Genomic DNA, 17,693 nt, shown 5'->3' with positions numbered 1-17,693 from the left:
GGAATGACATTTGTATATGTGGCAGGGTGGTAAGAAGTTTCGTCAAGATAACTTCTGAGAGTCAGTATGTTTGTAAATGCTATCAGTGGACAGTTTGTCTCCAGAGATGGAAATCAGGGGCATTGAGAGAGAAGTGAGAAATATGTCAAAATTGGATCAAGTGAATTTAAGGGCAGGGTGAAAGTTGGAGGCAAAATTGATGAAAATGACGAGCTCGATATGCAGTCTTTAATATAGTGAAGAAAGTATTCGGGAGAATCAGCAGTAAAATTGATCTTGAAAACTTGAAGCGAAGGGATTTTTTTAACAAAATTTATGTATAAAAAATTGAATATTATTGTCTATAATGTTTTCTTTGTTAGATTTATAGCACATTGGGTTAAAATGGAACTGTTTCTACAAGCTGTACAGAAAATGCATTACAATCTGTCTGGTAATCACACCTCATGGTGCATAGTTCAGGAAGGCTTTGATGTTCCTGGTTTGAGCACTGCTATTTTACTGTGAAATAACAGATCGCTTGAGGACCAATGAGTCACACTGCAATCAATTCAAGCACTACACATACCCAGAAACAGATGCCAACAAACATTGCTACTCTTGTTTGTCACTTGTTCCAAAGATGGTGATGCAAAAATAACTCACCAGGAAGATACTTGTGACTTTGGATGATTGAGTGACAGGGTTCCATAATGAAAACATATCTGTTAATCTGCTGGTAAACAAAACATGTACTTCTAATGTCATAGTCCAAAGTCAAAATAATCCCAGCCATGTTCCCTGTATTTATCCCATTTATTCTTCGTTGTCTGAAGGGTGACTAAAGACACCCTTGTCCGCAGCAGTTTGCATCTTTATTCTCAGGTCATGGAGTTCACTGAAAAGGCCACATCCTTTTATTTTCTGTGGGGCAAGAGCAAGCACTGCTAGAAACCATGCATTCCAATATTGTGGATTGTGGTTTGATAACCAGTTGATATCATCCCTCTCAGTAGATCATCTCATTTACCCCCATAAGATCCAAGATTGTAATGTGATCGTTAACTGCACCTCAGTGCATACACAGCTTGCACAGTCGGTGATACCCAATTTGTTTGACAGATGAGCCAACTGGTGTGAATCAAAATCATGTTCATTATTGCTGATATTTGTTGTGAAATTCCTTGTTCGGCAGCAGCAATACAGTACAAGTCACAAAAATTACGAAAAAGTTATTAAGATAAGTAAACAGGGCAATGCAGCCTCTGGGCAATCATATCCTCCAAATTTCAATGCAGAAGTTTAAGCAGTTTAGGGAGAGAAAAGCAGGTTTAACAATGTACCTTCTCTTCAACTGATTTACTCTGGAGACAACCAGCACAATCCCAATTGTTACTGTTTAGCAACACCATGACCATTTGCACTAAAATGGATTTTGTTTCCTTTTGTTCTGATTGTGTTCTTTCTTGTAAAGAAATGTATACAATGTGTTTTTCTGATGAATGCCTTATATGTCTGTGACGTTGCTGCACGTAAGTCTTTTAAAATTTCATTTTATTTTAATTGGAGATGCAGCGTAGAACAGGCTCTTCCGACCCAGCAAACCGCATTGCCCAGCAACCCACCGATTGCTATTGAGCGAGTGCAACGTAGGTTCACAAGGTTAATTCCCGGGATGGTGGGACTGTCATATGTCAAAAGATTGGAGCGACTGGGCTTGTATACTCTGAAGTTTAGAAGGCTGAGAGGGGATCTTATTGAAACATATAAGATTATTAAGGGATTGGGCACGCTGGAGGCAGGAAGCATGTTCCCGCTGATGGGTGAGTCCAGAATCAGAGGCCACAGTTTAAGAATAAGGAGTAGGCCATTTAGAACGGAGTCGAGGAAAAACTTTTTCACCCGAGAGTGGTGGATATATGGAATGCTCTGCCCCAGAAGGCTGTGGAGGCCAAGTCTCTGGATGCTTTCAAGAAAGAGATGGATAGAGCTCTTAAAGATAGCGGAATCAAAGGTTATGGGGTTAAGGCAGGAACTGGATACTGATTGTGGATGATCAGCCATGATCACAGTGAATGGTGGTGCTGGCTCGAAGGACCGAATGGCCTACTCCTGCACCTATTGTCTATTGTCTATTACCCCTAGCCTAATCACAGGAGAATTTACAACGGCCAAATAACCTAATAACCAGTACGTCTTTGGACTGTGGGAGGAAACCAGAGCAGCCAGAGGCAACACGTGCATTCATTGAATGTAGAAAACTCCCTACAGATGCCGCCAGAATTGAACTGCGAACTCCAAAGCGCCTGGGCTGTAATAGTGTCACGCGAACCACTACACTACTGTGGCATCCTCGGTACTTTTTCTGTTGCTGTTTCGTTTCATTGCTGCCGTTATGTTGTTGTTGCTGATTTTCCCTCTATGTGCATGTACTTGTACATATGACAATAAGCACAACTTTGACCTTGACCCTCATTTTGCATCCATTGCTCTCACCAAACTTCAAAACATCTTTCTTTGCAAAGCAACTTGTTTATTCTGAATTATTGGCCCAAAGCTTTTCACTAGCAGTGGAGAGCCTTAGAACTGGGGACAAGCTTTGTACTGGTGTGGCATGGTCCACCTGCAGGAATTCATAGAGAGGAGAGTGTCTCCTCACTGCTTGTTTGCAGGACCTTTAGTAAAAGAATAAAAGGCTGACTATAACCAGCAACCAGCCGAGTGTTTGTCAAGGTTGAAGGGAGATGTGGCTGGTTGATAAACTTTGACAGGTAACTTTTGAAAGGGCTTTAACAGCTACCTAAAGCCACACATCCAAAAACTTAAATAAAAGAAACTTGAATGAAATACCCTGTACAAATAAGAAGTCAAAAAATGGCAGTATATCTACCTCATCTGTTGCATATTTCCGATGTTTTCTGTCTTCATCTCAGGTTTCTACAAAGGAGTTTTGTTTTGATGTAATGTAAAATTCAGCAGCTTGTGCGGTTTTATTACTTGTCAGTATGCAGCCAGAGAAAAGACAAGTGTAAAACACAGTTTTGTTGTGATTGCACAGCATGAAAGAAAGCTGTTTATGTGGCGGTGTGATAAATGCACAAGCCCATCGTAAGATGCCCTCAAACGCACAAAATTTTTAAGTATGGAGTGCAGCAGCAGATGTGGCTCTTCACTGGATAAAAACTTATACTTTCAGTTGATAAATTAAATGGAGTCAAACTATTTTGGGAAATGGAATGAAGTTCTGTTGATTAATTAATCTTTGGAGAGTTCAGTCTTTCATGCGAAGTGGTTACAGCATGATCCTTCATCCCTGATCACTTTTTATTCTTCCTTTCTCATTCGTAACTGGTCGCCACACCACCCCCATGCCAGGAGCAGCAAGTGTTGCTGTGCTATTAGGACAAATTATCCAATAGCACTTTCATGAATTGAGATTTGGTTAATGATATGTGTGTGTGTGTGTGTGTGTGTGTTTATTTTTAATAATGTGACTTTCCTATAATCTGAAGAGTCATGTAATTTAAAGCAAAATCAGATTCCTCTTAAAACCTTTACTTTGTGCATGCTTTGCATGGAGAAGGAAGAATAATTTATTTATTTTTCATCCTGTGATTACCTGAGTATTGCATGATTTATCATTGTCTATTGAAGGTACCCACCGGGCTTAGTAGCTAAGCCACATGTGAAGGCCAGGAGCTGGACTTGGTTGTCAGAGGCTATTTGAAGTGCATGCCATTGGGAGCATTTAATAGGTAGTGGGAGTTTGTCCTCATTACCACCCCTGGCTATAACAGCCTTAAGGAACCAATACTACTGACCCGTGAAGGGGCAAAGGTTCATTACTGATGCCTTAAGGTCAATTACTCACTTTGGGCACGTGAAGCTCATCAGCCATGGTTGGCAGCTCATCTAGGAGAAGGAAAACTCTAGTCGCAAGCCTCCACAGCCTTGCAACTATACCCACTCATGGGGAAGGCTTCACGGGTAAACCCCAAGGAAAAAATCTGGAGCTGGAGTCCCTTAGGCAGTCCTATGTTGAGTTCAATGCTGACTGGCAACTCCTGCGATGCTGCTAGTACCAAGCTGTATCAGTCTCTGCCGTTCCTTTGGGTTCATCAGCTGCACGGGGAGGAGGAACTTGCTGCATGGGCAACTGTTTGCTCTCTGTATCGTACTGCCCATGCTTGCGTATCTAGACAGCTGGGGCACAACATCCGTGGTCGACCCTAACCGATGGAGGCCTCATCGTTGAAAGTATGTGTCTTTTGTTTTTTTCCATGCTAATTTATTTTGTCCAAGTCTCTTGATTAGAATGTCTTCCCTGATTAGTGAAGCTATAAGTATGATAGAATGTTGTGCACTACTTTTGAAATTCAGTTCTCGAACAGAGGATAGGTAAAGTTAAAAAACAAAAAAATTGATATAAAAGTTGCTGGTGAACGCAGCAAGCCGGGCAGCATCTCTAGGAAGAGGTACAGTCGACGTTTCGGGCTGAGACCCTTACTAGCTCTTACTGGCTCTTCTTTCAGTTAGTCTTGATGAAGGGTCTCGTGTTGCTGTGTTCACCAGCAACTTTTATGTGTGTTGCTTGAAATTCCAGCATCTGCAGATTTCCTCGTGTTTGTGCGAACAAAAAAATTGGAATTGTTTTTAGCAGGGATGATTTCTTTGCATCTGTCTCTTCAAACAATCATTTTGGGACACAATGTTTCCAGGAAGAATGGTTTTCAAACAAACACTCCCAATCACTGTTAAATATACAGCAAATCGGCCATCCAGCCCTCTCTGTGTAAAGCAGGTGGGAGGAATGAAGCTATAGGTTTGGGTTGGAAAGTGGACTTCAGCTATGCTTTCACGAGGAAATCTGCAGATGCTGGAATTTCAAGCAACACACATAAAAATTGCTGGTGAACGCAGCAGGCCAGGCAGCATCTATAGGAAGAAGTACAGTCGACGTTTCGGTGTTCTGACGAAGGGTCTCGGCCCGAAACGTCGACTGTACCTCTTCCTATAGATGTTGCCTGGCCTGCTGCGTTCACCAGCAATTTCTATGTGTGTTCTTTCAGCTATGTTTTTTTATTTACAACATTCTTAGGCTTCTCTTTTCCGCTGGATCTCATTCATTTGTACTTCTCAATTCTGTCCATTTGCTCTGAGATGCATCCAGAGAAGCATTTGATGCAATATCTATTTCTTTCTAATTGCTGTTGGCTGAAGAAAAGGCAAACTTGGCATAACAGAGTGATACAGAAGTGTTGCAGAGTTGGTGTCTGAGAGGGCAGAAGCTGTGGACAAATTTGGAAGCAAAGGTTAAAATTTTGAATTTGAGGACTGTAAGAAAAAAGGTTCAGGGGTAAGTGCTGATACTTTCGTGTTGATTGGAATTCAAAACACATTCCGGAGCTGGCTTGTGTCCATTCTATTTTTGCATTACTTTGTGTAAGGAGATTGGCTGTAATGTAAACTGACAGTAAATGTAAAATCTAACTGTGAGGGGCAAATTCTTTTCCTACACAAAAAGAAATATAACAGGGCTGGCTCTCAAGATTCAGATGAATTTGTTTGTCACACTGTGAATGTGAATTACAGTAACTTAGTTACCAAGACAGATTGTTTTCAAGCTGGCTTGCTAACATATCAGGAGTGTCAGAGACATGGTAATAAAAACTTAGATATCACATCAAAGATTTTTATCCTTCCTGTAACACAGATAAAGTAATTACAGATATTAATGTGAAATCATCTTCACTGATCTTAAAATACCCTGTAGCCCACCCATCACCCTGAAAGTGATCAGAAAACCAGAGGAATCATAGGACGTCAAGAGTTTTACAATATCAGAATTTTGGTGGTTTGCAGAATGCTGCTGCCAAAACGGGGGTTGACAATTGCATTAAGTACTAGTTCCCCAACATACCCGAGTTCAAGGCAGTTATTTCTCACCACTTTCTATAATTTTCTGTTTGCCAATTTCTTTGTCAAAACAGGGAATAGCAGGTAGCCCGCAATCAAATCAAGCGATTTGACAAAAACAGATGTTGTCATCTATGTTGACAAGCCAAATATCAAAATTTATGTTGGTTGTTGTAATGTAGAATATCAAGCTTTCTGTTTATATATGGAGGGATTATTTATTTCACTGGCTGATAGGATAAACACAACAGTTTTCCAGTATTGTCAGTGGAATATGAACTTTGCGTGTGGACAGCATATTTTGCACTTGAAAGGGATTCACACCACTCACTGGAGCTAATCACCATTGCATTTGCACTTCATTGTTGAAAAGCCCACACAGCTGAAACCTTTGGGCTCAGTAATTGGACCTGCGTCTTATGTGAAACAGTGCTAATCAAATCAACAACTTAGCTTGCTGTGTGTGGAGCGTATGGGAAAACAATTGCTTGCCTCCATTTTGAGCTGGGAGGATGAACTTATTACTGAGTAGCAGTGTAATTTCCAGGAGTAACTGACTACATTCTCAACTGGCCTGTGTTTTTTTCTCTCTAAAGGTAAATGGATGCTTCTTTCATCAATTGTGTGGAGCTACTTATGTGTAGGAGGCTAAATGCTCGTGAAGGAAGAAAGGGCTGGCCTCTTATCTGTGGCTAATAATTTGCCTTGGCCTTTTGTTTCTCATCTGCTTTCTCACAGAATATTTCTTTCCATTAGCAAATGTTCTGAAAGATTGCATTACTTTTGTGAAACTAACATTTCAGTGCAAACTCCTAATTGCTTATCAGTAACAACTTACAGAAGGAAACTTCAGCTGAGAAGCAGTTATGAGTGTGAAAAAAAACTTGCTGGAATAGGAGTCCTGAATTGCATTATTTGGGTTTGGGTATTTGATCCTCCACAATATTCCGCGTGGGAATTTAAACTGGAGGTGGCAGTGAATTTTTTTACAAGGTCGAGTTGCGAGCTCGACATCAACCCGGCACGGATGGAGAGTGCGCTCGGGAGCGATCTGTCACTGGTTATTAATACTCTGAAATATTGTTTTTCAGAAGCCAGTTCTGATATCACGCATAAAAAGTGCTTGAATAAAGCACGTCAATTTAAGAGGATGTTTTTGAATAAGAGGGGATGTGGTCTGTTGCTTTGTAAACAAGAAACAAGCAGATGTTGCTCTTGTAAAATCTTTTGTGTAGCATAGACTTTTCCAATTGAAGAATAGTTTATGTTTTTTACTGCAATAGTCTCTTCTCATTGCTGCCACCTGGAAGGATATACAGGAGCCTTAGGTCCCACACCACCAGGTTCAGGAACAGTTATGACCCTTCAACCATCAGGCTCCTGAACCAGCGTGGATAACTTCACTCACCTCAACACTGAACTGATCCACAGTCTCGACTCACTTTCAAGAACTTGACAACTAACGTTCTCGGTATTATTTATTTACTTATTTGTTTTTGTATTTGCATGTAGTGCCTTCTTTTGCTTGCCAGTCTTCGTTTATGTGTAGCTTTCCATAAATCCCATTCTATTTTTTTTCTACTGTGAATGCCTGCAAAAAAATGAATCTCAAGATAGTATATAGTGACATATATGTACTTTCATAGTCAATTTACTTTGGACTTTTGTACTCGAAGTACAGCTGGTTCAAATTACTACCCTCAGAGGGGTCCTGATCCTCTCAGAGATGTTATCAAAATTTAGAGATTTATTTATTGGACTGTAGTTCAAACTAACTCTAGTTCATATTGGCCTCTTTCAGTTCTATGCTTTTTCTTCATGTTCTCACCTATTCTTTCTTGTTGCCAATTGGTGGCCTAGGTGGTTGGGGTTTGATGTTCTTCTTGTTGTTTCTCCATGTAGGTGATCTGTTAGTTTTTGTACAAGGGAGGGGTTGGCGAGAGCTTTACGATTTGTGAGATTTTGTTCCTTTTTCTTTTTGTGTGGATTGGGGTGGGGGGATTGATGTCTTTCTTTCAGCTATTTCTATAGTTTTCTGTATTTTATGGCTATCTGGAGAAGACAGATGTCAGAGTTATATTCTGCTTCTGCAGTACCCCTGAAAAAAGGGATATGGCAAATGAAATATAGATATGCTATGCTCATGCATCAGTCACTTTATGGAATGAGCATGGAGTGTATTGCCCCTCCCCAGGCATGAGCAATCAATCACGTGCTGAAGATTGAAAGCAAGGCTTTACAAGTCAATGGCAGATTCAGCGCTCAGTACTATAAAAGAACATCTTGCATACAGATTCTCAGAATTTTTCAACTAAACACATTTGCATGTTTTTCAAGTAATATCCTTTCTTTTCTCAACATGAAATGATGTTCACATGAAATAAATTACTTTAAAAATTATTTGAACAATTATTTATAACTCAATTGAACAGCTTTCAACCTTGTCGCACACTCCCCCTCAAAGTAGTTGTTGTCCCAACATCTCCTCCCAGTGTTCAACTTGCAATCACTACTTCCCTTGTATGAAGCATTCCTTTGGTTTCTAGTAGGCAAATGGTAATTGATCTAAGAACTGAGACGCAGGTAGTCATGAAGTCATTGACGTCACACAATTATAAGGCAAGGCCCGATACTGATGAGGCCTACAGTCTACAGTCTGTATGTTGTGACATGTGAAGGTCCCAACCCTATGGTAAGTAAAGTGTTTTGGTGGTCATCGTTCTCTTTGAGGAAACTTTGAGCTCCCTTGTCTTTGCTCCATCTGGTTTTCTGGCTCATCATTTGCTGGAGTAAATACAGGAACTGGTGTTGGTTCACATGCATGAAAGCTCAACAACTGTTCCTTCTCATGCATTTGTCACTGGAAGTATTGTGAATCCTCAGCCCTCGATTGCTGCTCAGCAGGTTATATAGGCTCTACTTCAAAACTATTGTAGTCCTTAGTACTGTGAGGTTGGGGATATTCAACTTGCAAGTAATATTCATCCTCACTGTCACTGGCTAGTTCACTCTCTTCCCTTTCATTAGGTGGACGAGCTCTGGTGCTCCATTCTGGCACCCTTGCTTTGTAGCAGTATCTATTTGTGGTTCAGCATCCAAAGGTAGGTGCTCACATGGCATGAGAAGATCGTGATGTAGTACTCTTGATCTTCCCTTTCCTTGTTCTGGTTTTAATTTATAGATTGGCATATCCTCCCCAACTTTTCATACAATAATATGGATGCAGTCCTCCCAATAAATTTGAAGCTTTACCAGGCCTCTGCAGGGTGTCATGTTCTTTACTAGCACATGATTCCAAGGTTATAACTCTGTAAATATCACTCTGCTGTTATAATTTCTCTTATTTCTCCCTGAGATCTTTTGCATATACTCCTTGGCAATCTGATGGTCTTCTTTCGTCCATCTTTTCCATCTTTCCAAGTCTTCACGGTGGGTTGCAGGATGTTTGTCAGTGTCCAGGCCAAAGAATATATGGGCAACCTCGGTGACCTACTGCAGAGAAGGTAGAACAGAGAGGATCCTGTTACTTCCGACCTTGTACAATTGTAAGCATGGACCATTTTATTCAATGACTCTTTCCAATTCTCTTTTTGTCTTTCTGTTAGTGTTTTCAGCATTTGCAGAAAGGTCTGGATGAACCGCTCAACTTGTCCATTTCCCTGGGGGTGGTACGGTGTAGTTCTTGATCCTGCCACACCGTTCTGTTTCCTCAGTTGCATGAAGAGCTGGTTCTCAAATTCATCCCCTCGGTCTTGGTGTACTTGTGATGGGAACCCAAACTTCAGAGAAAAGTCATTGAAAAGAGGGTCAGTGACAGTTTTTTCTGACTCGAGGTTGTGGCGTATGACTGTGCAAATCGCGTAAGATGGTCAATAATCACCAGAATGTTCTTGTATCCACCCTTGCACTTGTTCGGTTGAAGAAAGTCAACTGACACAAGTCCAAATGGCTGCATTGTCACGATGCCCTTGAGTGCTGCCCTTGTTTCCTGATGCAGCTTCTTTTGCTTGAGACAGGTACAGACACTTAGCACGTGGTGCTCAGTGTCCCTCTGCATGTGAGGCCAGAAAAATCTCTCTCTTACCAGAGCTGTTGTGCGATCAATGGCCTGGTACCCCATTTTATCATGTAGCTCTTTCAGGACTGTACACTTAAAGCAGTTGTGTTCGTTGGGTAGTTTTCCAATGAAGGAAGCCACCCTCATCCAATACTAATTTATCCCACTCTCACAGAAAGCACCTGGCTCACTTGCTTCATGTTTGTATTTGTTGAAAAGTGGGTTTTGAACTTGAGTGTACAAAGTCATTACTGTTTGATGTCTCTATCCTCTTCCTGTGCCTGCTGGATCTCTCTCCTGGACAGGAGTGAAACTGACCTGTTTCATTCAACTTTGCTGAAGACAGCACATACATTGTCAAAGCATAGTACAGATAATCCCTAAATTTTTCAGTAGTTGCCCACTTAAAGGCAAGGAATTCCAATTTCCAGCTGTGTAGGTGGTAGGTTTTTTCTGCATTCCTCAATGTTCATGAACCATAAGCTATGACTCTCAATTTGCCATCTTGCTTTTGATACAGGACTGCTCCCAACCCTTGATTGGGGGCAGCAATGTGAAGGTTGAAAGGTTGTGCCAAGTCTGGGAACCCCAGCACAGGTGGCTGTACTAGGCACTCAATCAGCTTCTTCAAAGTTTCTCCATGTGTCTCTGTCCAAGTGATCAGTTTGCAAGAGGGCATGCAGGTCCTCTTCTTATTTGTCTTTCTGATGCTACCCATACAAGCTGATTTTGGTCACCGTCATCTCTGTTTTTTTAACAGGTCATAGAGGGAGGTCACAATTATAGAGAAATCCTGTACTGCTGATAGTAGCTTAATAGACCCAGAACCTTTCTCAGTTCTCCCACTGTGCCTGGCCTCTTCTCTTTCAGAGCTGTTACTGTCACGGTGCCTACAGCATCCATCCCATTTCCCTCTGTTGACACAATTCTCCTCAGGTAGTGAACCTCAGCCTTGAAGAACTCACACTCACTGGGTTTGAGTTTCGCTCTATGCGCCTGCACTTACTGTAGCTGTCTTCTCACCGCATCAGCATGCTCATAGAAGGTCACTGTGAACACCAGCGTATCATCCAGGTATGGGACACAGACTTTGTCTCTTAATCCTTCAAGGAAATCCTCCATGAAACGTTGGTAGGCTGCGGGCGCATTCACGAGTCCAAAGCGAATTTGAACCCACTCGTACAGGCGCCAGGTGATTATGAAGGCTGTTAGTAGCCTGCTTTCGTTCATCATGAATCCTTGGTGGTATGATTTCCCCTGGTCAAGTAATGAGAACCAAGCATTACTCCGTAAACTGTCCATAATATCTTGCACCCGTAGGATGGGCTAACGGTCAGGAATAGTTTTCATATTCAGGTCCCTATAGTCAATACAGAGACAAAGGCTTCCATCTTTCTTTCTGAGACTCATGACTGGCGAGGTACAAGATGAGTTAGATTTCTTCATCCACCTGTGGGCAATTAAGTCATGCAAGTAATTCTTCATTTCATTGTTGAGGAGTTTTGGAACTGAAATATAAGAGCAAGGAACCGGTTCATCATCTTTGAGAGAGATGCTCAGCTGCAAACTCTGATACATCCAATGTCATTGTCTGATTTTGAAGAGGAGTGACGTTCCTGTTGTAGCATCTGCTTCACTATCTGCTGCTGTTGTATATTTAGGTGGCTCACATTGACTGAAGGATCCCATAATTCAGAGTCGAGTTCACCCTTATCGTCCTCTATTTGGTGTTGAGTAGCTGGATCAAATATGGCACCTTCTTGCGCAGTGACCAGGAGCACAGACTTAACTGGTTGCAATGTCCTGAGCACTGTCTTCTCAGTAAGCTCAATGTCATGGTCTGTTCTGTTGTGCGCATCAATAATAATGTATGGACATGCACCCCTCTCAAGTGTTTTGTGTTTCACACAGTCCAAGGTCTTCTGCCCATTGAGGGTTCGCTTCTGGTTCAAAGAGCATTATTTTGTCTTCCCTTTCAAGTGGAGACTGTACATAGCATTGAACTTGCATTGTTGTATCTTCTGGTGTGTTAACTCTCTCCTTTGTTGTCTTTACTTGATACTCACAGGGATTCTCAATGCGAATCAGATTGATAAATGCCTTGATTTTGCTTCTCTTGAGGCTAGAGAATGCAGCTCTTACTGTTTCATACAAAGGTTCTCCCTCCCTGTCATTCTGTCTTCTTTTGTCACTCTCCTTTATAATCTGTTCAATCACGTTGAATCCAATGATGGGATAGGATAGAGCTCTGCTGTTCAGAACTGAACTGGTATGATCAATTCTTCTGAACCAGGCGAAGCTAATTTGCAAGAGATCTCAACCCATCCTACATTTGGCATGCTTGCACCATTGGCTGCTACCAGCTGTAATGCCTTGGGCATCTCTACAGCCTCTGAAACATCCCTCAATTTAACTCAAGGTAAGTGACTATTCTCCACGGCTCGGCTGTGATGCACACCTGTGAACCTGAGTCCAATATCACTTCACTTTGACGTCCCTGTAAGTAGCATTCTACGAGGCACTGTCTGCCCACCAGTGAAGTTGCAGATGAATGCTGATTGACTTGGCACTGCACAGCTAAAACACTGGTGGGCAGCTGTCCCTCATTATTTGTGTTGATCCTACTCTGATTCCAATGGCCTGTCTGACATTTTTTTGAGCAGTAATATGAGGCTTTACATCTGGAGCACCTTGCCTTTACGCCCTCTCTACCACAGCTGGCAGATTGTGCAGAGACACTTCTGTAATACTGCTTACTTCCTGTCCCATGGAAGCAACCCACCTTAGTTTAAAGGTCCTTCTCTGGGTAGTCTTATTCCTCATGCTTTACATCCTGATAAGTAGTGCTATTGCTATTGATACATCCTGATAAGTATGGGCTATTGATTTTGCTCCTTGACCTGTGCATGTCTTCATTAAGTGTTTTCAACTGTGATACTAGGTCTATATGAGTCCTTTCCATCTGACATTTATACTCAACAGGATGTTCCTCTAAGTGTGCAGAGTTAACAGTGTCAGTGCGAGCTGACCCAGCTGACCTTTGCTTATTCTTTTTCTCCATTTCATTTGCACGTGCAATGTTTCGATTCTCTAATGGTTCCTCATCTGAGTTTTTCAGATCTAAAAAGTATGGCTGAAGGTCCCTTTGAATACAATCACTTTGTAAACTGCTAAGTACAGTGTGTAAAGACATACTCTGCACTAAGACTGGATCAAATTTCAGACCAGGCTCCGCTTCCTGTGAGGCAAACAGTACTTTCTGCTTCAGATCAAGAACACTTAATAAGAAACTTCGTGGCATCTCTATACTGCGTTGGACTTCTGTGTCAGCTGCTTATACAGTTCAGTTGCCCCTTTTACTGATAATGGGAGCGAAAGATCTGTCTAAGGGTAGGTAAGTTCAAGTCTGATTTACCCTCAAATAAAGTACTGCACAACTGGAGCCCAGGCATAATCACTCTGATCGCTGCATGGATTATCTCCTCCTCTGGGTGGCCTCTATTGAGAGCACTTTCTATGTGGTGAACAAAGCTAGAAAATGACAACTTGTCTTTCTGACTGGGCTCTCTGATCTGACCAGATGTTTTAAAGTCTGTGCGCCATGCTGGTGGGATGATTTCCCTCTGAACGAACTGTTGCGGATCGCTCAAGTTCATCCCGTTAGGAGCTGATCTTTGTATTGAACTGCAAGTTACTATAACGACCCTGTTTTCTTCCTCTGTTTCATCAGCCATAGCAGTTGTAGCAACCACTGACTTACTTGTCTCTAACCTGCAGAAGTTCAGATATGCCACTGACAACACGCTGGAGGAACTCAGCAGGTCGGGCAGCATCCGTGGAAACGATGAGTCAACGTTTCAGGCTGAAACCCTTCATCAGGACTGAAGAAGGAAGGGGCAGGGGCCCTATAAAGAAGGTGGGGGAGGGTGGGAAGGAGAAGGCTGGTAGGTCCAGTTGAAAAACCAGTAATTTGAAAGACAAAGGGGTGGGGGAGGGGAAGCCGGGAGGGGATAGGCGGTAAAGGTGAAGAAGGAATAGGGGAAAACACAATGGGTAGTAAAAGGAGGCGGAACCATGATGGAGGTGATAGGCAGCTGGGGGAGGGGTCAGAGTGAAATAGGGATAGAGGAAGGGAGGGGGAGGGAATTATCGGAAGTTGGAGAATTTAATGTTCATACCAAGGGGCTGGAGACTACCTAGACGGTATATGAGGTGTTGCTCCTCCAACCTGAGTTTAGCCTCATCATGGCAGTAGAGGAGGCCATGTATGGACATATCTGAATGGGAATGGGAAGCAGAGTTGAAGTGGGTGGCTACCGGGAGATCCTGTCTGTTGTGACGGACGGAGCAGAGGTGCTCGACGAAGCGGTCCCCCAATCTGCGTCAGGTTTCACTGATGTAGAGGAGGCCGCACCGGGAGCACCGGATGCAATAGATGACCCCAGCAGACTCACAAGTGAAGTGTTACCTCACCTGGAAGGACTGTTTGGGGCCCTGAATGGTGGCAAGAGAGAAGGTGTAGGGACAGGTGTAGCACTTACGCTTACAGGGATAAGTGCCAGGTGGGAGATCCGTGGGGAGGGACGTGTGGACCAGGGAGTCGCGGAGGGACCGATCCCTGCGGAAAGCAAAGAGGGGTGGAGAGGGAAAGATGTGCTTAGTGGTGGGGTCCTGTAGAAGGTGGCGGAAGTTGCAGAGGATAATGTGCTGGATCCGGTGGCTTGTGGGGTGGTAGGTGAGGACAAGGGGAACGACACGAGGTTTGACCAATCTAAGTGCCAGGCCAAATTACAAAAGGTCAAATATGGCCCGAATCAAGTCGGCGGTTCCCGGATCCAAGAGCGTATCAACGCAGCAGGGCCTCGGTCCAAGAGTGAAGAATGACCTGAGGTTTGGCCATTTTAACCTCTGGGCCAGATAGAAAAGCTCAGGGTTTCAGGGCCGGAGGAGAAGGTTGGGCCAATGTTCAGCTCGCTGCTCCGCAAAGTTTACTCATCTCTACGCTGGACTGAGGCCGTAACCTGCAACTAACAGGCTCCTGGATCAGCTGCAGTGATGACTGGCTTTGTGGCTGTGAACTCAATTTTGTGAATTTCAGCTCTGTTTCTGCATATTAGGTGTTTGATGGGTTTTTATAGGTTCTATCGGCTTTCTTTGTTTTGTGACTGTCTGTAAGGAGACAAATCTCAACATTTTCTATAGTATACACACTTTGATAATAAATATCTTTTGAACTTTCTCAGAGCACAGTTTCACCTCCCCTGTAACATGGGGTTAGCTGTATGTGTGAAGTTTCAATACCTGAAATATAGTTGTTGATACATTTGGTTCAATTGTGTGTATTTTGTTTTTGTATCATTTTCTGAGCTGAAGATGACAACTGGATCACCTATGTAATGGGCATACCAATGCTCAATGTGCTTGGTAACAGGAATAGTCCAAGTCACTTTTGGCTGTCATCTCATTCACTCATCTCTGTAATCTTCAATTCATTCAACAATCCATCATTTAAGCTTTGAGTGCCACTTGCCTATCACCCAGCTCGACTGCCTTCCAATTGTCCTTCAGTTCAAAACATTTCAACTTTATGTTTAATTGGATTTGTGGTATTATTTTTCTTGTGAATCCTATGAATCATCCTTTTTAAACTCTCCCTATTATTGACTATAGTCTTTCATGTGTTAGAGCACTTTTTAGGTTTAGCACATTTAGCAAATAACTTCGGCCGCTAATCTTCAAACCTGAATATGGAGTGTAGATTTATTTTAAAATGCAGCGCTGAACAATAGGTCTCTAAAAGTCTTGAACCACAGAGCAGACAGACCAGGAAAGAGGCACTTAACCGATTGTCTACATACAGTATGCATGAATCCAGTCAACATCCCATTACATGGATACGGCAGTAATTAACACTTATTCTGGGTGTGATGACGGGGAGATCTAGACATTTTAAATGGTTACATGTGTAGTTCAAGAGAGCATAGTAAATATGGATTTGTGTGAATTGTCCTGATATCTCTTTGATCTAGACAGATGTGAAAAGCACGGAGGAACACCTAGAGAAACTTCTGAAATGCCCGCTTTGCTGCCACTGCTACTGTGCAATCGAGAATCTCCAGAGGGGAAGGCCCCAAATCCTCAGCTTTGCCTGTTGCCTGTTGCTGGGGCCAGGGTCGAAGCGCTCGGCAGAGATGGTGCTCAGTTCTCGGTGTCGGAGGGCTGGTCGGAGGCTCGAAGTTTTCGGATAGACTCAAGAGTCGGCTGTGTTTGGATGCTTCCAGGGTGCTGCATCAGTAAGTTTGCAGCGCTGGAAGCTCATGGCAGGGAGAGTTTTTCTTCCTTCAACCATGTGCGTGAGATGATGGGACTTTCGAGAGACTTTGAGACTTTTTTTTGCCGTGCCCATGGTCTGTTCTTTATCAAATTACGGTATTACTTTGCACTGTTGTAACTATATGTTATAATTATGTGGTTTTTGTCAGTTTTTTTAGTCTTGGTTTGTCTTATGTTTCTGTAATATCATTCTGGAGGCATATTGTATCATTTCTTAACACATGCATTACTAAATGACAATAAAAGAGGACTGCGTGTCCTCATAATGTAATGTAATGTAATCTAATCTAATCTAAAATGTGTGCAGTGTTGGGTAAAGGTAGACCTGTTTCCCAACTGTAAGGATCTCCATATGATGCCTGCTCTATCTTGTTCTGTTGAATAAAGAGGCTGCTTCATAACTACCAGTACTTTTCTCCCATGACTTCATTCACACAACAACATGTGCATCTCCCATTTTAGCTGACCTAGCCCACAATTTGTAACCCTCCCATATGCTCCTCCATCTTATTACTACCCTTCTCACCCGTGTGGGTCTCCACAAACCATATCTTTTTGATGAAGGCGAGGAAAATCTGCAGATGCCGGAAATCCAAGAAACACACACAATGTGCTGGAGTAACCCAGCAGGCCAGGCAGCATCTATGGAAAAGAGTAAACAGTTGACATTTCGGGCTGAGACACTGCGTCAGGACCGTTTACTCTTTTCCATAGATGCTGCCTGGCCTGCAGAGTTCCTCCAGCATTTTGTGTCTTTAATTTTTTGATTACATCCCTGTTAAACAAGTTTGAGGTGTTTTATTACATTTGAAGGCAAACTAAGAGTGTAAAGTCATGCCCATTAAGAATTTAAGCTCTGCTGTGTAGCTATGACCGCGTAAAATGCGCATTGAGAATTTGGGTATGTAATCGGAGGCTCTGCAGAGTAATAGCTATGAATTTATTGATGAAAAATTGCAATTTAGTTGAAGACACTGTGAATCACTGGAGAGCAAATATTATAGATAAAGATAGTGAATCTGAGTGCAGAGATTTGCCTACTGGGAGCACACTTTTTGAATTTGGGCCCATATATATATAACTTTATTTTTATTTGTTTGTTTTAATAAGTGGAAAATGTTAGGATGGATCAATTCAATTGCCCAGTTGGTAATTCTGCTTGGAAGGAATACCCAATAAAAGTGTAATATTGTAAGCTGGTCTCAAATTGGGATAAGCTGAGAATGTGAGCAATATTCTGTGAAAGATATAGGAAGGATGGTTGATAATTCCCTGGCACTAGAATGGCTTTTGGGATTAAAGAATTAATTTCAGCATGTTGCCAGAAATTGGGCTATTTAACAATATAACAACTGTATGTTCTAACTATATTAATGTTGTTCTCCACTTAAATCAAAACCAAATATGA

The sequence above is a fragment of the Mobula hypostoma genome, chromosome 17, assembly GCF_963921235.1.
Source record: "Mobula hypostoma chromosome 17, sMobHyp1.1, whole genome shotgun sequence".
NCBI lineage: Eukaryota > Metazoa > Chordata > Chondrichthyes > Myliobatiformes > Myliobatidae > Mobula > Mobula hypostoma.
The sequence above is the reverse complement of the archived record's forward strand: the minus strand, read 5'-3'. Positions refer to the sequence as shown.